Source organism: Mesocricetus auratus, unplaced genomic scaffold, assembly GCF_017639785.1.
Source record: "Mesocricetus auratus isolate SY011 unplaced genomic scaffold, BCM_Maur_2.0 Super-Scaffold_100006, whole genome shotgun sequence".
Lineage (NCBI taxonomy): Eukaryota > Metazoa > Chordata > Mammalia > Rodentia > Cricetidae > Mesocricetus > Mesocricetus auratus.
In genome coordinates, this window is record NW_024429190.1 from 42,431,279 (window position 1) to 42,457,900 (window position 26,622).

Consider the following 26,622-nt stretch of genomic DNA (forward strand, 5'->3'; position numbering starts at 1 on the left):
GGGAAATGCTCCATACGAGCCAGCACTTTACCTTGGCATCTTTATAGATTCAATTTAGAAAGCAAATGCTTGTGTTTTGGTACCATCCAATATTAGATTCTTGGGCACTACTAAAGATGAAGAGCCTTTCCACTGTCAAGTTAAGACAAAGGACATTATCTCATGTTTCCTTTACAAGCAGAAGCCCAATTTGCATTCTGAATAAAAGCTGTTTTGTGTTGAAGCCATCTTTGTTTTGTTTTGAGAAGGCCAACAAGACTGTTGCTTAGGTGGCTGTTTTTAATAGGTACTGCTTTATAAAACTAGTGTGGAATTAGAAATTCCCCAACCACAATTATAGCAATATGTGTTTTCAGAATGGGTAATTAGTTTTCCATGCATTAGCGCATGAAATTTTGATTTCATCCTCAAACACTTCTGGGAGTGGTAAGCAAAGGGATTTCTCCTATTCCACAGGTGAGTCAACTCAGGCTTTAAGCAAAGGGATTCCTCCTATTCCACAGGTGAGACAACTCAGGCTTTACTAGGTGAACCTAATTCTCTGGATTCATACAGCAAAGTGAAACAGACAGATCCCATAGAAAACTCAAAATACCTACTTTGCTGCTCTTCGCAAGTCTAGACAGCATCCAGATCCCTGTAAATGTCTCACATCTACATGGCCAAATATGGAGGGTAAGTGCTGCCCAGAGTCTTCTAGCTCCAAAAATACAGGCAACTGAAATGGAACACAACTGTCCCAACCTACTTGTTCCCACTGAACGGTAGACATGGGACATACAAGAGAATCTCAGGGTATACTGAACTGTAATGGGCTTGTACTTCTTCAAAAGTCTGTGCATGTCTGACCTGTCTTTACTATATGGATGATGCTGGGTATTTGTCAGGGGAGGCAATCATATATTACTTGGATGGACTTCACTTAGTCTGACTCTCATTCATCTGTGCTGTCTTTCTTAATCCTTGGATATTTTATAGTCAAGTCATTACTGTCTCTCTAACAGAACAACTGTTTTACTTCTTTGGAAAAACGTTTGCAAAGTAAGTACAAAATAGTCCACTGTGATTAAGTTAGACATTCCAAGCATAGGGAAAGGAAAGGATCCTGCAAGAGACTCTCGTTTTTAGGACAGAAGGGCTTTCCTAATCCATGCCTCTCTTCTAAACCAGTTTATGGTAAAGTTAAATCTTCATGCAGACAAAAGAAAAGACATTGTCTTTGCTATTGACAAAGGATGATGCAAGGCCACGGCAATTAACCCATGACCTCCTGGATTAAATGTGAGTTGGTACTCTCTCCTGTCTTTGGGGGGAGGAAATGAGTATTTCTTATTAAATATGTGGGACTAACAATCATGACATAGATGTGTCTATAAGAACACATGCCTTCACTTTTGTAAATGTTGTGCAGAACTTTCCTGAATGCTAGAAATGTTTGTGTTCTCTGGTAGCATTAGTCATGGGTGATAGGTAAGTACTAAATAGTGTGACTAAGAATCTGAAAATTATTCATTTTAATAAACTTAGTGATATAAACACATATGTCATTTAATTATATACACATGTGGCTACAGGTCCAAAGCTCCAAGTCAGTGGTTCTCAGCCTGTAGATCACAACCACTTGGGGTTACATATCAGATATCCTTAATATCAGATATTTACATCATGATTCAAAACAGTAGCAAAGTTTCAGTGATTAAATAGCAATGAGACAATTTTATGGTTGGGGGTCACCACAGCATGAGGAACTGTATTAAAAGTCACAGTATTAGTAAAGTTGAGAACCACCACTCTAAATAGATAAAGACAATAAGTAGCTTCATGCCAAATAAAATTTTAGTGTTGACTATGGTTATTTCGGGTTCTGCAGTTACTCAAACTGGGAACAGTCTATTGTTGACTAACGTTTGGGGATTTTGATGCTGCAGCTAAGACGTATGAACTTTATGAAAGAATATTGTTTAAACTATGCAAATTGAGTCTCCCAAAATCAAATCCACAGCTACATGGAGTTCCCAGATGGCAAATAAGTGTGCCTCTTTGAAAGTTAACCCTTTTCAAATCTAAAACATGGGTGAGAACAGGGATTACCGCTTTCCTGGAAATGTTTTTTTTTAAGTTTCTGGGTTCCTGTGCTTTCATTTTCCTTCCATATGAAGCCACCCAATGAGGACAGAGTAAGTTGTAGCATTGCATGTCCAGGGTTACTATGCTAGTACACTCACTCCACATGTGAAAAGAAATTTGGAATAAAGAAGAAATCCTCTACATCCATTACTATACACTTCCACTTAGATTTTTTAAGTGGTCATCTTTGAGTGTTATGTACCTAGCTTGCCTAGCTTTGATGAGCGCATATTCAGACCATTCTCATTTTCTTTCCTTTAGTCAGTGTGACTTTTTAGCTTCCAGATTCTTCTTCATGCCTGACAGCTCTCAGCTGGAAATCTTATTCTCCATTTTGATGGGGGCACAGGAAAGATGACATCCTGCCTCATTCCCACACAGGTTCCATGTCTGCAACCCCTGGCCACTTTAGCTTGTACTTCTACCGCAAACAAAGAAAGATCTTCATCAAGGTTCAAGTGAGACCTACAAGAATTCTTCACTATTTCTGCTCTTACCTTTCTATCATCTTAAGCTCTCATGGATCCCATTTAAGTTATCTGTATGCATTGTCAAGAAAAAAACTATAGTGGAAAGCATATGTATACATGTGCATCCATACATATACAGGCATTTGGATACCCCAAGAATCTTTAGAAATAAAGAATCTTAATTGAGAATTGGGTGCTTCAAAAAATCTTTGAAAAGCTTGCAAAACAAAAGTCAGGGGTACCACTAGGCATATCGGTCCTATTGCAACCTCTGCAAAAATGGCATGACTTCTATAAAATCACTTGTTAAATGCCATAAGCAGTAGCAGAAGAACTGCTCCATTACCTTCCCTTCATATGTCAGGAATCTTCAAGGAGTGATAGCACACTGGTCCAGGACTACAATACCAGTGCATCGTTCCCCATGCATTTCTACTTACACAACTGCACTGGTCATCTTCAAGAGTTTTATTCCCATGTCTGGCTTTGATGGGCCAGAACTGCGCATGGATACTGGCAACAGGCAAGTCTTAGCATTTCCATGTTTCCAGCCCATACTCTGCAATGGAGAAGATGGAAAGAAGGGGTAATGGAGCCTCAGCACCAAAAACAAACAGCATGTAGCAGATACATGCATTACTTCAACCAAGCAATGTTCCTGAATATTCTGTTCTGTGTGGGTGACATTGTGGTGCTTAAAACACAGCAACCACCATACAGAGCAGGTCTCCGCTCTTGTGGAGTTTACCTAAATACAATCATGTATGTGATGAGTGTCATACTAAGGATACGAACAAAGGAGCACTCAAGAAGCACCAAGGAGAGTTGTGTAAACCAGTTTTTTGGGAGGTAGTGGGGGTCAGAGTGATGAGCTAGGAGGTCTCCCCATGGGAATGAATAGAGCCAGAATAAGGAAACCATCTACATGGTAATCAAATATGAGGCAAAGTGATGATGAGATCTCCACAGGGAACAGAAAGAAAGAGTCTTTGTTATTCAGTAAAGAGCTTGCAGCTCTTTGAATAGGAACAGAACTGACATCTTGTGATAACACTCAAAAGCTTGACCTGGCCCATAGAGTTCCACTAGTTACAAATTGATTCTGACTTCATGGTATAATATACCAGCTACCAATCTTTCCGCCTTCTTTTTATACCATGGCATTGCCCTTCTCGTTTCCTATTTTAAAAGATGTCTGAGGATTTGGAGTCTCTGTTTCAGTGATCTGTTGCTATTAATCAAACCACTCCAAGATATAAAAGCTTAAAACAATGATTTGTTGTTTTTCATGCTTGTGTGATTGGGAACTCAGACAAGGCTCACTGTTCCATTGGCGTTAACATGTGGTCTGTCCCATAAAACTTTAGTTTGAACAAGAAGGGGGTGTGTGCTCTATGGGCAAGATTGCACTGGTGGGCTAGGATGCCTCCTGTACTCTTCCCAGAGTTTGCGGTTGTGGAGGAGGGAAATGAGATGACACAGAGAGTTGAGGAGAATCAGAGACATGGAAGGTCAGGGCAGAGAACAGCCTCCACTACCCATCAAAAATGCAAGATAATTACACCAAGAACTGCAAGCAAATATCAGAATATGTGTCTGTAAGATGGGAGCTTGGAATGGCCTTGGGAATAGTCATTCCATCTCTTTAACTGAAAAATAAAATTAAAAAAGCACACAGACAATTTTTAAATGGCAAGTGTGAAAAATTCTACAAAATATCATGAATTAATTGAATTTAATAAGGCCTACGGACTCATTTTTTAAAACCAGGCTGAGGATATTAGTATTTATTGAAATACTGGAAAATGAGCTTTGTTGAGAACTCTCTAGTAATTATCTTTGTGTCTAAACATTCCATGAACTCAAATCCAAGGCATTCCAGAAGAGTAGTTATGCAGGCATTTGGACATCAAAGACTAACCGTGCTCAAGCATAGGCTAAGAACAATAAGCAATCCAGCTTCAGGTTGCTTTCCAACAATTTCCTTGAAATTTTTCTCTAGGTTGTCATGTAACTTAAGCAGATAAAGGGGTTTTCTCAAAAGTCATGGAAGTACTACAAATATAAAGTATGTCTAGAAGAAATCATGGTGATAGTGGCATGGAGACACCTTGTACCACTTTACATTTCCTCACAATAGCTGTTGAAATGAAGAGTAACTCCTCAAATTAAAATGTGTTGGCTGATGTATAATTGGGCAAAGAAGTTATGTGATACAAACTTAATAAAAAGATCAGAAACTGCAGCTCAGAATGATAGCAATACCCCCTTATAATTACAAACTTCCTTAAAAACTTCGTTTTAAATCAAAACTATTTCAAATACCGTGACAGGCATCCTATTCAGAGCAAAGCAGAGGTGACAGGTGTCTCACTGCTATAGGGATTGCAGGAATTACAATAGTATCTTTCAGAGGCCCTTGCCACCAAATCCATTTCTTTGTAACGGTATTCTAAGTATTAGCTACAGTGTTTCTAGATTCCCATTGTGTCCCTGCAGAGTTCTAATTAGTTGATATGGACAGTCACAAAAGAGGGAGGAGATACATATTAGTGTCTTGATTGTTTAGACCCAAATGTCTAAGACACATGGCAAGTACAACTGCCCAAAAACACAAATACTGCATTTGTAAGAGGCATGCTCTCGTGAGGAGGCTGATTAGAATGACTGGAATCAAGTGGTTGCATCGCATGTCTTCGTCAAGCATGAGCCACTCACATCTAGTCAAAAGGAAAGACTCAGGTGAACTGAATCTAAGAATTGACAGTCTACTCTAAAGGACAGTCAGTGGGACACTGGGATACTGGGACAGTGCTCTGGCTGCAGGTTATGAGAACAAATTCAGATCAAGAAGGCAAGCTTTTGGAGACAAAGTCCAATAGAGTCTAAAAGTAACCAACAAGTGACCAAATAATATGACAAAATTTAATTTTCCTAAGTGTAAGAAGCATAATCCCAGATTTTAATAAGATAGCCAGGACTCAGAAACTGTAAGTTATAATACGTCAAAAGACCTAGAAACTAGCTATAAGGATGGCAGAAGAGTGAGAATCACTTGACTGACATCTTTACTATTGTTGTTACTGAATATGGGCTTTGGGCATATATGATGCATGAAGGCATTGAGAAATATTATGCTCGACGGCCAGGATAAAGTGAGGACAGGTAGAAAGGATCAAAAGCAATAGGACCCCAGACTGCAGTTAAAAATGGAGGGCTGCCAGGATCTGCACCCACATGCAAAGTCATACCTGTTACTTAGCAATGTGACCTGTGAGTCACAGACAGCTGGGAAAGAAACACTGCTAAGAGCTTCCTGGATAACTTTGTGATTGCGCCAATGTGCTGGGAACAGCCTCCATTATACACAGGAAGTTTGCTTCCAGATAGGATGGAAGCAGGAGTTGCCCCTTGGGAGGAGTTACTCAGTACAAATAAGTAATTAATGTGAGAGATGACAAGGACCTAATATTTTAATAGCCATCTCTGAAAAATGGGAGTTATATATACCCCAAAAGTGAAGTATGCCTCTTTTTTGAATCATTAAGGAAGAATGTGGGGCCATATTCAAACTGAGTGAAAAAGAGAGCAATTAGTAATGCCTGTCATGACATGAAGACTAGCATTTAGCACTAACCATACTGTACAGTATATTTTTTAATGGGGGCAAGGGGATGCAATAAGAGCAGCAAACAGAAAGAACATTTTAATTCTACTTCCTTTGGCCAAAGCAGAGAAAGCAAGCATACAGAGGGGGAGATTATACTGGTGAAAATAACTGGTAAGAAATTCTTGCCCGAATGACAGAACTGATAGAATCACAGCTTCCCAAAAGGAGAAGGATGTGTTGAAACTGTTAAATATACTGAAAATGTACTTGCGTCAAATAGAACCTGCATGCCAGGCTGTTGCTAAGCAGAGTAGCTTCAGCAGAAGATCATATTCAGTGGACAGCACTCTAGAAAATGCTAACTAAAATAAGATCCAGAAGTTATTGAGGTCACTGTGTAATAAGAAGAGAAAGCTTCAAATGATGCAAAAATTCTTTTGTAAAAAAAAATCCTTTAAGAACACCAAAAAGACATGAAAAGTGAGTTAATTTTTAAGCCCACATGCCCTATTCATAAACCAGAATAATCTATTGTTTTAGACCATTTTTGTTGCTGCAACAAAGTACACTGCACTAGGTTTATGGAGCTCATAGTTCTGGAAACCAATAGACATGGCACCACATTTGTTTGGCTCCGATGAGGGTCTTCTGTCTACATCACACATGCCCAGAAGCTTATGCAACAGGGAGAAATTACACAGAAAAATAAGAAACCAGAGTGATTCACAGGCCAGGCTTGTTCATTTTACAACGACCCATTCTCTTAGGACCCAGTGATAACTGCATTAATTTCCTATGAGGGTGGCACCCCAGTGACCTAGTGATGTAACTACCAGCTGTGAGCTCCCATCTTTTTAGTGTACCACAGTCTCTCAGCACCCCCACACACACACACACTGGGACCTAAAGCTTCCAGCACAAGAACCCATAGGAAATTGCTTTATATAAAAGCAACTTCAAAAATATTTGGATTATGTAAGAAAAAGGAAAATGATCCAGGCCCATTTCGCCCAGGAAAATATTTTCTAGTTTTAGTTTTCTTTTCTGCTGCAATGAGAAATATGACCAAAAGCAGCTTGAGGAAGACAGGGTTTATGTCACTTACAGGTTACACAGTCCATTAGCAAAAGAAGTCATCGCAGGAACTTGAGAAGGAAGCTGGAACAGAGACCATTGAGGAATGTTGTTTCTTGTCTTGCTTTCTCAGCTACCTTTCTTATATGACTTAGACCCACTGGACTAGATATTGCATTGCCCACAATGGCTGATTTCTGTGACTCTGGCTCCGTCTAAGAGCATGCCCCACAAACAGGCTCACAGGCTAGTTTCATGGAGGCAGTTACTCAGCTGAAGTTCTGTTCCCAGATTAGTTAACAACCAAAATTGACTATCAGAAATCCACCCCTTGTCAACACACAATCCCATTGCTGTTAATCCACAGCCATTCCTTTTCTTCAAGGTCTCATATTCACCTTTAAAAGTCCCATGGTCTGTAAAAAGTTCAATACTTTTTAAGTTTAAGGTGTCTTTAAAAACCCAAGCCTCCTTGGTCCTGCCTCAATGTGATGTAACAGATTTTGTTGACTCTCCTAGGGAGCCTGACAATCTCTGAGGAATGAATGGGGTATGGGATGGCAGAACAGGAGGGAGGGAGGGAGGGAGGAAGGGAGGGAGGGAGGGAGAGAGGGAGGGGGAGCTGGAACTGGTATGTAAAAAAAAAGATTGTTTTAAAAAAAGGAAAACAAAAACCTCTCCAACCTCTTATCTATGGTTACCTATAATATAAAAAACAAGAGGGAAGAACCAAGAAGTGGTTATAATCAGATCAAAGTGAAACTGAAGTCCAGCAGGATCTACCGATGTCCAACATCTAGAACTTAATCATGATTTTCTGGTTTCAAAGGCTTGAGTAGTGCCATTTCTTCTCTCTGCCACCCCAAACATATAGCTTAGCTTGTCTTACAGGCTCAGGGTAAATCCTTACCTGCCGTGTTCTTAGTAGACATCCCACAGTACTAACACTTCCACTCTTCTGAGTCTGTAATGCTACTGAGATTGCATCTTTACTCATGACCTCTCTTCAGGGACTCTGCACCCTGCCACATGGTGCCAGGCCTCAACTACTCTCCACGATTCCTCTTGCATCTCTCATGCCTTTAAAACCAGGTGGACATCTCTTACACTTTGCCAAGTTCTGCTAGTAACTTGATATGTAGCTTTGGTCTCTCCCAGACTCTGTGTGTTAACCTTATGGGAATACTTCCCAGAAAGGTTTCATCTCCGTGATACTGGTCTCTTACCAGTTACAGCTTGATTCCTCAGCCAACCAGGAGGTTTTGCTTCCATGGTGAGTGCCTTAACCTAAATTATCCCATGAATAGCCCTTACAGAGTCTTTGCTTGGCCCCTGAAACTTCACAAACCAAACCCCCACTATCTTCATTCGTCTCAACATTGTTACTCATCAAGTTCCCACAGAATAGCCCACTAAGCCCTGAGCATGGCTTTTTCCATCCCAAAGTTCTAAATGTTTCTACTCTCTTCTCCCAAAACGTGATCAGGTCCATGACAGTCACAACCCACTCCACTTCTGTTGTAGCCTGTTTTTCTGCTGTTGTGATAAACACCATGACCAAAGAAGCAACGTGGGGAAGAGAGGATTTATTTCAGCTTACAGGTTACAGTTCATCAAGAGAAATCTGGATAGGAACCTGTAGTAGAAACTATGGAGAGTTGCTTCCTGCAGTCATCTCTGGCTCACAGTCAGCTACCTTTCATACTCAGCCCAAGTCTACCTGCCTATGAATAAGACAATCCACAGTGACCTGGATCCTTCTACATCAATTAATGGTCAAGAAAATACCCCCAAAGAAATACCCACAGGCCAATCTGAAAGAGATTAATTCATTTCAATTAATGATCTCTCTTCTCAGGTGTGTCAAGTTGACAACCAAGAGTCACCATCAAAGCTGGCATTTGCAGGTATCATCTCCAAGGTCATGGGAGAAAGAGAATTCTTAAATTAGGCAGTTTTATAACTTAAGGAAAACTGCTGAACAAGAAATCTCACAAAGTGTCAAGAGTTTTGCAAACAGGGCATATTGAGAGGTGAAGGCTATGACTTTTCCTCTTGGATTTAGATTCTGTTGACTGTTCCATCAAACACAAAAGAGACACAGAACCAGTGTCTGGAGCTAGACTTTTAGACATTGCCTATTTCCACAATTATTCTTGGGACCCTGCTGCCTACTACAGAGGCATCAATAGGGTGCCACCAGTAGTCAATACCACCGTCTTCACAAGGAATATGAAATACATGGGTAGTGGCTCTATATCCCAAGGCAAGATTATTGATGACATTATGGGAAAGACTTGCCTTCTATCTCAACCCTCTGCAGACTGCAGATTCAAGAAAAGAAAACTGGCAGTTGTTCTAGATGACTAGATTTTAAGTTGTTCCATACCAACATATAAATAAGAGTAATAAAAATACAGCAGATGCACGGACTCGGGTCAGGGGGCAAGGTCCTTGTTTAAATTTCAAATTTGTTACAAACTTGAGTTCCACCTTTGGTGTCTTCCAGTTCCATTTCTCTTCTGAAAATTGGAGACAATAATAATTACCTTAAAAGGCTGTTGTGGAAAAGAAATGAATGTTCAATAGAGTACCTAAATCATTTCCTAAAACATAGTAAGGACCCAGAAATTATATAGCAGAGTTTGTTAAAAGCCCTAGAAGATAGCTAAATGGACTACAGAGAATGAGATTGACTTGAATAAATTGTTTCCCCACCCCCAACTTCTTTAAAATTGTGGCATGAAATAGACTATTAGTCCCAAGTTGCCTTGCCTATATAATCATGAATGCTTTTAGCTGGAAGAGACCACTTAAAAACATCATGTTTTAAAAATATTGGTTTGAAACATAAATATGACTTCAGCCCAAGCTGGGAGGTATTAAGTTAATAAGTTACTTCTCTACTAGAGCAGAAACTACCAAATCCTTTAAAAAAATAGGCTGGCAAAAAATTTTTTTTAAAGAGAGGAGTCTTTGAAATGATAGGTAACAGAGATCAATAGAATTGAATTCAAAGTGAATAAAAAGTTAGCACTTCCACTTTTTAAAGGAAAATGTGCTAATCTCTTATTCTAAAAGTTATGATTTCTTTCACACATGAAACGGTCCCTTTAATGTGGCTTTAAGTCTCCATAAAGACTTTTCTGATTTCTGTTAATCTTTTAAAGCTTACTGCACAGTTTGATTACCACCAATGTTCTAATGCTAAGTTTTATGTGAAAAAGACTGTGCCTAATTAAAAAAATATAGGCAGTACCATTGTCAAAGTTTTTATGCAAATCTCATGCAATACTGAAAAGCTATGTTAATTCCAAGTAGTTACTATTTCAAAAATAACCCAGTCAGTTCTTAACGTAAATTGACTGCTCTTCTCCTATGCCTCTGATGGCTGCAGTAAGTTCGTGTTGCTGTGACAAAAGAACATAACTTTTGTCACAGGGGTGCGTATTTGAGGGTACATGTACATGGAATGGGGTGATGGTATATAGCCTCAATGTGATTAAGGTCAGCCCGGGCACCTGATCACTGATTCTGCCTGGCAAAGTGGAGAGTGAATGAACACAGGCGTTCAGGAATTCTGAGGCTCCGAGCACTTCTGCTTTTCCCATTGGAGCTTGGTCTACTTTTAGTCCAGCTGCTCTCACAGTCAGGAGGTCAGCATGCCACAGCAGCAGGAATTGAGCTCACTCCCCCATGCCTGTGTGTGATACCTGGGGAAGGTGAAACACGGAGCTTAGTCAGTTGCATCAGTTTTTACTGAGTTTTTAAAAGATATGTGAAGCTCATTAATTGGTTATTTGGCTTTGTGTTCTTATTGTATGATTTTATTCTTTTTTTTATTTGCCATTTCCTTCTGGAAAATAATAAGTCTGTCTGAACTGAGAGCTTGTCTTAGCTGATCTCATGAATGAAATGGAGCAGATCCCTGCCCTGGAAGCAGCTGCAGTGGTACAGTCACAGGTGACCCAGTATAGGCCCTGTTGACTTCAGACTGGAGTATTTCCTCTCTGCCGATGCCTGCATGTGAAGAATGCCAGGGTATGAATTTCATCTAGTATCAGAGTTTCCTGAATCTCAGCCCCAGGAGTCTAGATTTGCTGTTTATCAGCTATGTGACCAGAAACAGGTGAATATCAAAGTCCATGAATTTCTTATAAAACATTGAGAGATCAAGAGCTTTCAGTTTTTTTATTTTAATTTTAAATAGCTTGTTTTACATGTCAATCCCAGTTCCCTCTCCCTCCCCTCCTCCCGCAAATCCCTGCCCCCCACCCTCCCACCCTTTTGCCAAATCCTTCCACATAGGGGATATCTAGAGTCTGTCATTTTACTCTGGGTAGGGTCCAGGCACTCCCCCTAAGAGTCCAGGCTGAGAGAGCATCCCTCTTTGTGCTACAGGCACACGAAGACTGTTTGTATACCAGGGATAGACACTGATCCACAGCTCAGGGTCCCATAGGTTGACCAGGCCTTCTCGCTGACACTCACATTTGGGGGGGTCCAGATCAGTCCCATGCTGACCTCCCCACTGTCAGTCTGGGGTCCAAGAGCTCTCCCCTGTTCAGATCAGCTGTCTCTGCTGGTTTTGCCAGCCCATTCTTTGCCAATTTGCTCATCACTCCTCTCTCTCTGTCACTGGGTTCCTTGGGTTCAGTTCAGTGATTAATTGTGTGTTTGCCTTTGCTTCCATCAGTCACAGGATGAAGGCTCCCGGATGGTTATAGACATCAAGTTCATTATCAGGAATGGGCATTCGAGGTGGTCTCTCCACTATTGCTTAGCTTGCCAATTGGTGTTATCCCTTTAGATCACTCGAGGTCGCTCTGGTGCCTGATCTGTATTCGATCCTATGATTCCCTCTTCCCCCTATTCTACCCCCACTCCCTCAACTTCCTGTTCCCCCATGACCAACTCTCTTCCTCTTCACCCCCTCTCTTCTTCCCAGGTCCCACTCCCCCCACCCCTCGCCGTGTTTCCCCATCCATTCAGGGGAACTTGTAAGCAGCCTGAATGACTTCGGGCACCAGTTCAGAACTTTGCTTCTCTCTGTAGCATTCTTTCTATGAACCACTTCACTCTGTGTTGCATTTGAATCATGTATAATTGGGAAGCAATTGGAGAGGTGCTTTTTTTTCTTTTTCTCATAGCATTTGTATGGGTTTTATCATATTTGAATCAAGAAGTAGAAGGAGCATGAAACAAATGACTTTTACTTCTGGTTTGACTTATCAGTATTGATCCATGTGCATTCTCTCTGCAATTTTTCAGCATCCGCAGAATGAAGGGGTTTAAAAGTGGGATCTCTGGGACACCTTCCAACTGCACTATTACATGACCCTGCCTCTGTGACATCAGGGATTGCAGTATTTTTTTGTGGAGAGAAAGCAAATGAAATCACTTTGCCTCTCCTACCTCAGATGTTCTGCCTGATTATGAATGAGGAGGTACCATAGAGACTGCTGAGCAATTAGAAGTAAGATTGAGTTAGTGGGAACCATTGGAGGGCTTTCTGCATATTCCTGTAAGAAATGTAAAGTTAGAATGGGGAAAATAAGCACAGACAATTATTTCATTATCCCAATTACTGACACTTTCCTTGGACTTAGACTAAGACAGTTAATATAAACTTCTGGATAGAAGGGATTATGAGATGTAATCCATTCTGAGAGAGCATGTACTCAAGACACAAAGACTAGAGAATACAGAGGCTAGGGGTCAGATTTGGAGTGAACACAGAGTTCTATGCCATTTCTGATACAGGAGCTTAAAGAAAATCACTTATCTCCTTGAGTTCTTAACATCTTTATCTTTGAAACTGAAAACGTCATTGTGCAGTTTTAATGACTTGAAGCTTGTGACACAGGGTTAGCACAATAAACTGTACACATTAACTTGATGCTTAAACATTAACAAAGATGGTGCTGCTGTAGGGCCCTTTTCCTAGGATATGCTAAAAGTCCAGCTAGAAAAAAGATGTCAAGCCTCAATCAGCCAGCAGACTTGAAATAGTCAGGTAATGGCTAGTGGTACATTGGTACTCTGATCCATTGGGAAGGGCAGCATAATGATACCTCTAAGGAACATTGCTCTTCTGTTTGTTTGCAATGCAACAGAATTTTTATTGTCAACTATCTGTCAAGGATGACATCTTAAGAGGTCATATTTACTACAAATATGTCTAAAGTGCCTTTGAAACAACACCATAAGAAGTAAGTAATAAACTACCGAAGTAGGCATGTTTTCCTCCTCCGCAGTCAAACCTGTTTTAATGAAATGTTCACAAGAGTCATTGAACAAATATTTATTGAAGACTTTCTACATGAAAATCACTATTCCATGCAGTTGGGGACTACAGTTTGTAACAGTTCTTTGTGCATTTAAAAATAACTAGATGAGATCAAAGGTTCAAACACCATGAAAGGATAAATGTTTGAGGAGATGGAAATTATTTCAACATTAGCATCAACACCTTGATTTCAATATCTGTTGAACTATTTCACTCTACCTTGTACCTGCACAATTGCTATGTGTCAAGTTTTAAATGGCACCATTAGAATACCTAGTGGCGTAGAATGTAAGTGTGTGAATGGCTGTGTTATTGAACAAACATCTTTCTAACTCCTATCCTCTCTGTGCTCACTATCTGGTGTGTGGACAGTTCACCATGTTAATATACCAATGCAGTAAATTGTGCAGTACTTGTAAAGTTTTTGGAAGCAATGGTAAGTACAACAAAGAGAAATAGAATAAGATAATGGCAAATCATAATGGAAATGCTCTCTCCACTTGTTAGAAAGTCAGGGAAGGTCTGTCTGCTGGGATGAATTAGAACAGAGAGGTGATAAAGAGAATCAGGCAGAAAGATGAAAGACAAAATGCAAAACCAAGTTCAAGAACCATGTTTCAGAGTGTGACCCCGGATGTTCAAGGAACAGTGAAATCAACTAGAGAAGATGGCAAGTGGAGATGTGAGTTGTTTTCAAAAAATTAATATCCTCTAAGGGCAGACACCAGCCAGCCAGAACAGATGCTATCTATAAACATCCAGGAAGCTATATCTGTGTATGTCTGCCAGGTATCAGCTGAGATAGGAAATGAGATCAACCTACTAGTGGAAAACATATCATGGGAGGCCAGGATGCTATCTCACCATAATTATTAGACAGGCACAACAGGCAGCTTTATACACAAAGGATAAGGACTTTAATGTCTCTGTAGAAAGTATATATGTTGTTTTGTCTTGCAAGACAGGGTTTCTCTGGATAGCATTGGCTATCCTAGAACTTGCTCTGTAGACCAAGCCAAACTCAAACTCATAGAGATCTGCCTGACTCTGCCTCTGCCTCCCAAGTGCTAGGATTAAAGGCATGTGCCATCACCCAGTTTAACTCAACTCAATTTTCAAAGTGATTCTAAGCCGAGATTCCACAATAGCTGGGCCAATTCACACTTCCACCAACACAAAGGAAGGAACTTTCTCAACACTCTCCAATACTTACTTCCACTGATAATGAAGCCATCCTAACAGATGTGCAGTGACACAGCACTGAAATTGTTATTTGGCTTCACTTACAGTAACTCCAAACAGATTGTGAGTGTATGCATGTACACACACACACACACACACACACACACACACACACACACCAGAAAGTCAACACTTCACTTCACTGGATGTCCTCTTAATTGTTATGATTTACTTCCTCCTGTATATGACATAGTTTTAGTTTGCAAGAACGAGGCTGGAGTGATTGATCAGTGGGTAAGATCTCATAGTGCTTTTGAAGAGGACCCTAGTTTGACTCCCCACACTCAGGTTGGGTGACTCATTATCATCTGTTTCCTATGATAATTAGTGAGATGTGGGAAGTATTTAGCACTGTCCTGGCACATAACTAGTTATCATCAGCTGTTTTCATGGAAGTAGCATCGCTGAGGTAAGGAGAGAGAGCAGAGAAGTGGGGAATAGAAGGAGAAGGAAGAAAGGATGGAAAATGCCCTGTCCTGTATAATCTTTAAAATTAGAGAACTGAATTGCTGACAAGAGAACCATAGACTGGAATAATCCCTGAGTTATAGAAGGAAGGAAAACAATTAAACGATGTTAAACTAGCGCTTCAGAGGACCCCTGGAAGCCAGTGTCTATTGCTTCCTTTCCTGAACATTGACAGAGTGCCTTGTAAGGCTGATGAAGAGCCTGTAAACGGTAAAGTAAATACTACCTGGGCATCTCCGGTTCAAAGTAGCAATTAGTCAAAGCACTGGGATGTATGTGATGGTTACTTAGATGCAATTCCAGTCACTGACAGTAAATAGCTGCTCCATTTATTCTGCATTAGCCAGAAGCCCACTCCAACCAATGAAGACTTAGTACATAGGGTTTTTTAATCATCTGTCCACTCCCAATTGAACAGTTAAATGTCAGATTAACCTAGGCCTGGATGAATTCAAGTGGTTAGGTAAAGTTTTAAAGTCAGATGCTTCCCACATAATAGGAGATGTGAGGGACTTGAGTGGATTTCTGAAGGTTAAATAAAGAAAATAGCCCTGTGGTGTGGCAAGCTTTATAGAAGAGTGTGTCTTGCTGTCGATGGATGTGTCTTCTATCCTGCCATTGCCTTGGTGGAAAGGTGTTTTCTATCCCCTTTCTCTGGAAGATGTTCTGTTTATAATCTGGATTTTTATTACCAGTTGACCTTTTTCCCTAAATAGGTCATTTAATTGCATATCCAGTAAACTTGGTGTTCTGGAGATTTTTGCCTGAGGAAGTTGAATACATTTTTATCTGGATGTGTCCATATGTCAAACAGATATCTCAATCTGTATTTGAAAGCCTTTAAGGGTATAGAACACTGCAAAATTCTCTGCTTCATAAAATCAAATAAAAACCAATGTTCTTGACATGTCACTGGATATTTTCAAAAGATAAACAGTGAATTGTTAAAAGTGAGCTTCCATCTTATAAAATAAAATCAGAAACAAAACAGCAGCTGGACTTTTTGCCAATTTGTTTATATTTCACTAATTTGTTTATATTTTGTACAAATATAAATACTTTCCACTTAAGCTCTGTTAAAGTCTATTGTATTTGTAAGGAAATTGTATTTTTAAAATATTTTAACAACATGATAGCATTTTCAAGTCAAAATGATAACTATAAAGTAAATCTCTGTGAGCTCAAGGCCAGCCTGCTCTACAGAGAGAATTCCAGGACAAGTTCCAAAGCTGTACAAAAATCCTGTCTCAAAAAAAGGAAGAAATTATTGTTGTATACCAAACCCAACTCCAACCAGTTCTGTGACTTAATTGAGAATAATTTACTACCCTCAAAATTGTAGAAGGAAAGAAGTAATACCTTATAATATTAATGACAGACATTCATAATTATTTTAATAAAAAGTCCAAAATATCTAAATGTGATATATAGCCATGTCACTTAAAGACAAGGATATATTTTGACAAGATTAATGAGACAGATTTTTGCCATTGTATGAAAATTAGAGTGTAAGCAATTGAAACTAAGCCATGCATTCCTGTGGAACCATCATCATATATGCATTCTGTCTGCCTCTGGATGAGACAACCTAGCATTAGTGCATTTACTATTAGTGTGATAAAAATTGAGGTTCGTTGATATACAAAGAAAAGTAGATTACTTCACTCACAGGTTTGGTGACTCAAAGATACAAAGTACTGTGCTGGTTCTGAACCCCTTTACTCCCACTACATCACCTTGTGGAGAGATAATTGAAAGAGAACATGATCATACTGGGAGACAGAAGTCAAAAGAAGGCTCATTCTGGCAAGAGATAACTCAGAGTCCCACAGGAACCTTCTTACAAGGGCTATACTCTCTCAAGATCATATGACCTTCGACAACACCCCATTCCATAAATATCTCACCACCTATGATCACACTAAGGACCAAGCTTCCAAGACATAAAACATTGGTAAAAAAATCATACCAAAGCATAGGATTATGTGACACACGACTGTAGTTCAAATAAGATAAACCGATGTGAATGATACAAGCAGGTAAGACTCAGTGGGCTCGTGCTACACAATCTTTATAAAAAAGACACTTGTAAATATGAAAATGAGATTTATACAGTGCAGTTGTTGACATCACAGCTGCAAGATTAAAAATCTCATTACTGAAATACATAATACCTAAATAATTTTCACTACTTTCCTGCTGACTATAACTGGTTATCAAAAGTTCAGTGACTTACAATATAAATGTGTGGACATGGAAAGACCAGAAGAGAGAACTGCTTTATATTGGGCTGATGTGAACTCAATGGTAGATCTGGATTACTTCTAGAAGATGGAAACAGCTCTGTGTTGCTGCTTTTCTGTCTTCTAGACTGTCTGAATTGCTTAGCTCATGTCTGCTTCCTCTACTTTCAAAGCCTGCAGCATAGCTCCCACCACATCTCTCCCTATGACTTCTGCTCATGCTGTCATTCTTCCCCAGTTCCACTTTCGTGATTTGCCTCCTGCTCTTACTTTGACCATTTTATATCCACAAAATCATACAGAATAGGTTTTTATGTATACATGTCATTAACTTAGTCAAGTCTGCCATGTCAGGTAACTTTTGGAAGTTTCAGAAATGATGTTCTGGCCAATAAGTTACCATACATTGGAACCTTAAAGAAAAAAAAGAAAGAACTTTTTCCACTTCGGATTCAAGATTTTGTAAGGATGGCCCAGACTTTCTCTTCACCTTCCTTCCTTTCCAAACTTCTAAGTTCATTCTTTCTGGCAACAGTGTCCGACTTGGCCTCTGGTGCTCATGAAACTTTGCTTTTCAGATACTACCTATTTTTTTAGACCAATCTCAAAGAATGTGTTCTGACTCTCATGACTGTATGTATTGGTTAGTTTGCCTGTTTCTTTGATTAAGAAAAAAATATACTCTGACCAAAAGTCACCTATGTGACTTACCCTTCTAGGCATCAGTCCATCACAGAGTGAATAGAGGAGAGGAGCTCAAGCCAAAACAGGAGCACGAGCCACAAGGGAACCCTGCTTTGCTCTCCCTGGCTTGCTCATACATTATATTGAAACTACCTAGTGATGGTTCCACACACAGAAGAAGGGACTTTTCCACATGAATCATCAATCAAGACAATTCCTCACAAACATGGTCACAGGCCAATCTGATTTGAGCAATCCCTCAATTGAGACCAAAGACTCTAGAGTGTCTCAAGGTGATATGTGAAACTAACAAGGACAATGTCCAGCTTTGACATTGCAATGGCATTGTCATCTACAAATGTTATGGATCACATTCATAACTAACTTGGAACTTACGTGGCCTTCAGACCCCATGTTAGACACTCCTGGATGGTTGCAAATGATGAAAACTGCAATTGCACTCAGTCAAAAGAAGAGTTGTAGACACTATTAACTCAAGAGACTCAGAGATAAAGGAAAAAACAAAGCAGGCATGGTCTCAGAAGCAGCCACGTCAGGAACTTGAAGGACTCATTATTGTTTTTATTTCTCTGAGAACACCTGCTAGGCTCTTTAGCAGAAGTGGATGTATCCAGAGATAATTCCATGATCACAGTTTTACAGCTTTTAATGAAATAAAAAAGTGCTGTCCCTCAGCACTCAGAAAATTCAGAAGAAAAAAACTTTGAACTTGATGTATCCATTAAGACTGCTCTCCCATGAATCCATTGAATCCAAACATTGTGTTTGGTTGGGGTTTTACATGGTGGCCTCCATTTTCTGTCAAGAGGATCCACCTTTGATGAGGTGTTGTAGATAAACTTAACTATGAGTATAAGGTTAAGATTTGTAATACAGTAACAAAATGTACAAGGTATGATTTCCCTCCAGTTGAGTGGCCCTTAACACAATTAGACAAATGTTGGTTATCTCCAACATGTGAGTGCTACTTACTTGTTTTGACTATCCTGGGTCTTTTGTTTTTCCATACAAAATTTATTATTGTTTTCAAGGTCTGTGAAGAATTGTGCTGGGATTTTAATGGGGATTGCATTGAATCTGTAGTTTGCTTTTGGCAGGATTGCCATTTTTACTACATTGATCCTACCTATCCAAGAGCATGGGAGATCTTTCCATTTTCTGATGTCTTCTTTAATTTCTTTCTTTAAAGGCTCAAAGTTCTTGCTATAAGGGTCTTTCACTTGTTTAGTTAGCGTTATCCCAAGGTATTTTATGAGACTTTAAGAGCCAGAATGCCAGGAAACCTGCAGAAAATAGTATGTCTTAGAAATGATTACATAAATAAGACCAGAAAAATCGCAATGTTGATGGACCTGTCAACACGAAAGGGGAAATTCTTAGTGTCCCACACATAGCAAAGAGCTACAGGCAACTGCTGGGAGGAGAAATTGCCTGTACTGAGATGAGAACCTAATTGTTTGCCCAATGCAGAGTAGTCAGCCTTGAAGCCATGTTAAAATAAATAAAACGAAATACACTTAGACAACAAAAACATTCGGCAGGTTCTATTTTTATATATTTGTCCATATGTGTGCAAGTGTGTGCATGTTTGTATCAAGTATAATCGATGAAAATCAATATCTATTTGAAAATGGGAGATATAGAAGAGGTTTGAGGGAGGGTACCTGAAATTGGGAATGAAATGATGAAAATCTATTTCAATTAGAATGAATAAACAGTAAAAGAACTTTAGTCTAGCTGAGTTCACATGTCCAAATCTTAGATCAGTCATCTTGGCTGGATGATGATGTATAGAAGCTAGTGATGGGAAGTGCAAAGCATTGTATTACAAAACACAACAAAACAAAAACAAAAACACTTCTCTACAGCTACAGAGCTATGGATTGGTGTGACTTTTCAGTTCAATATATTCATAGTTGTACATTTGTTTTAATTTTTACCATTCTTTATTATATCATGTAGATTTTATCTGTTTTCTTTTTATTTTATTCTTTAATACTTTATTCAGTGCTCAAAGTTCATCAAAGAACTTCCCAAATATTTACTCTTCTTCATTCTTCAGGAATCATTCACAAAGTAGGCCACCATGTTATACATTAAACCCCAGTGCTCTCATGCACTCCTTGTGGGCCTCAATGAGATGTCCTCAGTGTTCTTCTCCTTTCTCAATGATGCAGGCATCGCATGCCTTCTTGGTCTCCAGGCATGGCTTCAGCTGCTTCTTCTTCTGAGCCTCAGGCAAGGCGGGGCTGGTGGTGACCAAACCAGGCATCTTTCCAGCCAAAAGCAGCAGCAAGCCCACATGAGCAAAGATCCTAAGCAGCCAACCTGAGTTGTCTGCACCCACTTCAGCAGTCAAGCTAAAGAATGCTTATATCTCTTTTTACCCCACAGTTCCCACCCACCCAGACCTTTGTACTGTGCTGTACTGGTAGGAAAAATACAGTAAACATGTCAAATTGGGTTGAAAAGAATGTTTTAGCACAAGAGATATCTCAAGGCAGCTCAAGGTTAATTAAAATAAGTGTTAAAAATTCAGAGGGATTAGGTGCATTATGAAATTTAATGAGTTGAGAAAATTTTATAGCTTGAGCTGGCTCTTGAAAGATGAGTAGAATTTGGGTAGAAAGGACAGATAGCAAGGGGAATAATGTGTTATAAAACCCATGAGACATTAAAGGAAGCAGAAGAAACAGAAAACTTGTAGTCTTGGTAGAAGCAGCCTCCGTTCTGAGATCTCTTCTATGACTCTATTACTAGAAGTCATAAATATTTCATGTTCACATTAATTAAAAATTGTCATAGCAGAAGAGCAAATTTTCCATATTTTTTCAATGATTCATTCAGTCATTCATTCACTTAATCGCTTACTGGGGGTTTAGTGTGATTGTTTATGCAAATTAAGGGATATGACTCATATTGAATAACTTGCTGATTTAAAGAGGGCAAGCCAAAGACTTGATGAGGGACCGGAAAGCCGAGGTAGAATTAGCAGAAAGCAGCGTCACTCTAGCCATACCAGCTCGACCAGAGGTAGCAGATTTTAAATATGAGTAAGAGCCTGTCTGTCAGGACACAACAGGCAGCTTCCAACTCTCGTGCAGACTTTGAAGGGCTACACACATTATCTGAAATGCCCCTTTTCCAGGAAATATAGTATCTGCATAACAAGATAGTGGTACTTGCTGCATTCTATAGATCTTTGAAATTATGTGCTGAAAGTTTGAAATAATAAAACCCCTATAATTAGAGTCCTAAACTATCTCTTGGACTTTAAGCAAATGTAAGTGTGAGTGCTTGTCAAGCGCCAGGAGCTGATATTCATATTGTAGCAACATCACTAAAAATAGCAACTGATACGATCATAACAATATGAAGGAGACTCTACTTCCAGGGGCCTCATGTCTGACTCGAGAGACAAGCACAGAAGCAGAGCGTTTAAACAGGGTGTGACAAGAACTGTGAAGACCACTTGGTTCTGGTATAATGTAACTCATGTTACTGCTTCCAGTCCTCTCTTCAAACCTCACCCACCCTTTCCCACCACTCTCATTCCCAGACCCTATCACCCATCTGAGTGCCTATTGCATCTTCTTAATAGGGAAGATTGATTTGTATTTGAAAAACAGTGCATATGTTCCTTCTCAACCCAGAATATCTCAGGACCCTCATTACCTGTGGGATAAAGTCTGAACTCAAGAGTATGATGTGCCAAACCTTTCATTGTTTGACATTACCCTGCCAGGTGGATTATTTCTTTGCACCTGCCAGATATTCATGAAATTAAGCTTTTGCATTTCCGTTCCCTCTCCTAAAGTGTTCTCTTTACTCACTACTCATCAAACCCTGTGGATTTTTCACACTTCTAAGATCTACTTTCCTGCCAGAAGCCATCCTGATTTAGCTACGAAAATCACTGCCTCAGCAACGATTCCTAAACATCAATCTTTCGTTCTATTTTTCTCTATATATCTAGCGTCTACTCCTTGTTTCCAAATTCAGCAACTAATAAGAGCTAGGACTCCACCGCATTCATTTATAGAGGATCAGCACCATGGATAGAGCCCTGCCAGCAGGCCTCCATAAATACACAGTGCTGTTGGCAGCCAAGCTAGAATGTTGATGAGACAATTACACATACAGATTGAAATATGGCACCTTTGTGCAGTAAGAGTGCTTATTGGCATTGGAGGGTGTGCCCTGTAATTACTGAAAACCTTAAAAAAGCTATTTCGCAGTATTTACAGGGTAAAAAAAGCAAATAAATTTCATGAAGAAATTGATAAATTAAAAAAATTACTCTGGCACCCATGTACATAGTGGGATGAGGAAGTGGGTAAAATACGAGACCAAAAGGAGTCACAAAGCAGACACAGTGAATCAGACATGACAGGTAAGTATCTGAGCAAGGGCTCTCTTAAATACCTAACATAGCATAATGGCATCAAAAATTATTTAGGTATTGCTAAATCTCATTTGACAAATGAAATAAATCATCAGGGAGTATTTCCAGTAACTGATCACAGGATGGTGCAGACACATAAGATTTGTTAGACGGAGTTTCAGATTTCCCCCAGCTTTTAAAGAATCCCTGTGTTAGTCTGGGTCTTGTTTTTAATAGTATTGTGTAGATGTGTTTAATAATTAAATATTATACAAGAATAAATGTGATAGCCCATTCATTTGTCTGTGGTAAAGAGGTCATTATTGCACTACAATCACGAGGAAGTTTCTTAAATAAAAAGTGAACAAATTGAAAACAGCACCAGTCACAACTGGTTTGATTCAGGATATCCATGTTTGTCTCTCCCCATACTGCTCTCCATGGTTGGTTGCAATTTATTCCAGGAGTGATTCCAGACTGATGTCTACATTAACAAATAGCAGAATGTGATCCAATAATCTCATAACTAATAATCTTTTATGTGACTTGTCAGTTTTGAGAACACATTCGCTTGAGTAATCAAAATCTAGTGAAACTGTAGATCACTTCCATAAACCACTCACTACCAAGGAGGTCTACACTTGCCTGGTCATCTTACATAAACTGCACTCTTCTAATTTCTATGCACATTGATTAGTTTTGCTTTTACATTTCATCCAAACAGAGTGATACAGTCAATACTCTTGTCTTGATCCTGTCATGAAGTTTTCATTATGTATCAGTGGTCCAATCATTTTATCATTGTGTATCATGCCTAATGAGCACACTGAAAACTTTTTACACATGATCCTGTTTATTGACTTTTAGGTCATTTCTAGTTTGGGCTTAATTTTTGTTGTTTGTTCATTAAATGACTATATGTAGAATTGTTGACTCAGAGGTATATTTAAGCTTGAACCTGTCATCTTCCAAAACTCATTTGTCATCTTATACTTCCATCAAGATATATAAGGAACTCTCAAACTTTAAACATAAAGTGACAACCAGTCTTCGATGAGCCTTAATTCATATATCTGTAAAAGGTAGGAATATTACTTATCCTTTCATGTGGCTATCAGTCCATGATCTATGTATTCAAATCATTTTAATTATATCCACTATATATATTAATAAATGGTAAAGTTTCTATATTATTTAAAAAGTAGATTTTAGTTCATAGTCTCATAACTAAAAATCTTTTATAAAACAATAAAAGCATAATTGTGTGATTTGGTGAGTTTTTAAAAATATTAAAGGTATAAGTCCTGTGTCATACATGCATGTCAATATTTTTATGCCCCTTTCATTCTCTAAGATATTTTTGAGGAAAATAAGTGTTTAATTTTGAAATATAATTTTAATTTTCAGTGCATTTTGGGTTCAGAGAAGTCTTTTTCCATTTTGAAATAGCAATTATTTTCTTCTGTAGCCCCTTGGCTTCACTTTTGGGTGTATGATTCAGGTTAATTTGATGAAGATCAGAGGTAAAGATTTAGATTCATTTTTTGCATGTTCACCCACCTTGCTCTGTGCCACTCTTTGAAAAGACATTCTCTCTTCCCAAAACTGTTTTGATATCTTTTCTGGAGGTTGCTTCACCGTGAACATGTGCTTCTACCTCAGGATTTCATCCTGCTTCTTTGATTGCCTTGTGCTTACTCATGCCAGACTGCCTTTATTACTACTGTTGGGCCAGTTCATACTGACCTTAATGATTTTTTATGAAGATGGTTTTAATGAGTATAGAATTCTTGATTTGCAGGAGTTTTGTTTTAATGGCTTTTGTCATTTTGCAGATAGCATGCCGTCTAGTCTTCACTCTCTCTAAGAGAAGTCAGTAATCGTACTGATCTGGTATATGGGGCCATCTGCTTTCCTTTCTGTATTGTTTTCCTGTTTTGTTGTCATACTTTTGCTATGATTTGTCAAATAGTTCATCTGTTTTGGGTTTTTTTTGTTGTTTTTATTGTTTGTTTGGTGGGTTTTTTGTTTGTTTGTTTTCTTGTTTTTGTTTGTTTGGTTTTTTGTTTTTTGTTTTGTTTTGTTTTGGTTTTTGGTTTTTCGACACAGGATTTCTCTGTGACTTTGGAGGCTGTCTGGGAACTAGTTCTGGTAGACCAGGCTGGTATAGAATTCACAGAGATCCTCCTCCCTGCCTCCCAAGTGCTGCAATTAAAGGCGTGCACCACCACCACCCAGCTAAATACTTGATCTGTTTTATTTATCTTTTGTTTCATTAAATTTCTTGAATCCATAAACTAATACATTTCATCAGCTTTGGAAAATGTTGTCTTTTTATCGGGAAAAAAAGTTTTCCACTTTTGTCTTCCTTTCCCCTTTCCTGGGACTCTCACATTTGTTGCTATATTTCATGCAATATATTTCTCAAGCTATTTGATCTGTTTTTATTCTCAAGTCTTCAGTTTGGATAACATCTATTGATATATTGCTCATGGATTCTTCTGATATATCAAATTTACTTTTTAGACTTTCTAGTAAGTTGTATATGTTATAATTTTCAACTCTGGAGTTTTTGAATATTTTGTCTCAATGTCTTGTGTTTTTCACTCACGTTTTTCATACTTTAATAATTCTTTAAACATCTTTCCTTTACTTCTTTACCTTTATGCATTCTAGCTTCTCTGAAGTTCTTACTCTGACATTGGAAATTCTAGAAACAATTCTTTCTGACATTTTCTCCCTGAAACATATTTCCTTGCACCTCTCAAAATTTCTGTTAAAAGCTATATATTCTATATAACATATTGCAGCGATGTTATAGTTTGATGTTCTCTTGAAGATTGTTGTTTTTGCCTTTCTGCTTATTTAATTGCTTAGTAAATTATCCTGTGAAACATGTCTCCCTATGATATCACTTCTTGATTTGTAAACAAAGAGAGATAGATTTAGATATTTTCTTGTTTAAGTATTAAATATTGACTTTTATATAAGGGATACCTTAACTGTCTTCATATTTGCTGCTGAAAGATTTAGTCTCCTTCCCAGTATGTTCTCTGTCATCTGCTCATGCCTGCATACATACAAGTAATTCATTTAAGGCTCAAGATAATTTAAATTTTGATCCGCCTTTCAATTTAAGGACCCCATCCTTGAATCTGGATCCTTTAAGGTCTTCCTTGGTATAGGAACCCATACCCATACCCACTACATTGTGCTCTTTTGGACAATATAAAAGAATAATGACAACAAAATAATGGCATAGTACAAAGGGAGGAGAAAATAAGCATAACTTAAAAATGCAGTTGACAATTAGCCATATCTTAAACACAGGTCTATTTGTGACTAGGAGATTTATCATCACTTCATTTTAGGGTTTTCTGGTTCCATATCCCTGTTGTGTTCCCCTTCTCTTTTCAACATTAGTGCTTTTGGAAGCCAAATAAACAGATGTGGCACAAAGCTTTGATTTTAAAATACTACCTCACCAAATGGAAACAAACAATACTCACTCATAAGTGGATATCAGAGAGAAAGGAAAGGATAACCACCCTATAGTCAATGACCTCAGAGAAGCTAGGTAACAAGGAAAACTCTAAGAGAGACATAAATGGAACCCCCTGGAAAGAGGAAACAGACAAGATCTCAGAGAAAATTGGGAGCATGTGGGAGGGGGCAGACGGGAGAGGGATGGAAAGGGGAGGGACAAGGAGAACACGAGGGAACTGGATGGCCAACATATGGGAAGAACAGAGAGGGAAAGCAAGGAAAGAGTTACCTTGATTAAGGGAGTCATTGTGGGGCTAGCGACAAAGCTGACACTAGGGAAATTCCAAGGAATCCACAAGAATGACCCCAGCTAAAACTCTAAGCAATAGTGGAGAGGGTATCTGAACTGGCCTTCCTCTGTATCTAGATTGATGACTGCCTGAATTATCATCATAGAACCTTCATGCAGATACTGAAGGAAGCAGACATAGAGATCCACAGCTAAGCACCGGGCCAACCTCCAG

General features: G+C 38.9%; 1 protein-coding gene and 1 pseudogene across 1 annotated transcript in view; one reads left to right on the forward strand and one right to left on the reverse strand.

Annotated features, from left to right (window-relative positions):
* Window positions 1-26,622, forward strand: part of Nwd2 (NACHT and WD repeat domain containing 2) — a 156,314-nt gene that overhangs the window by 2,799 nt on the left and 126,893 nt on the right. The gene's annotated exons all lie outside the window — the stretch shown is intronic.
* On the reverse strand, window positions 20,318-20,500 carry LOC106021489 (annotated as a pseudogene).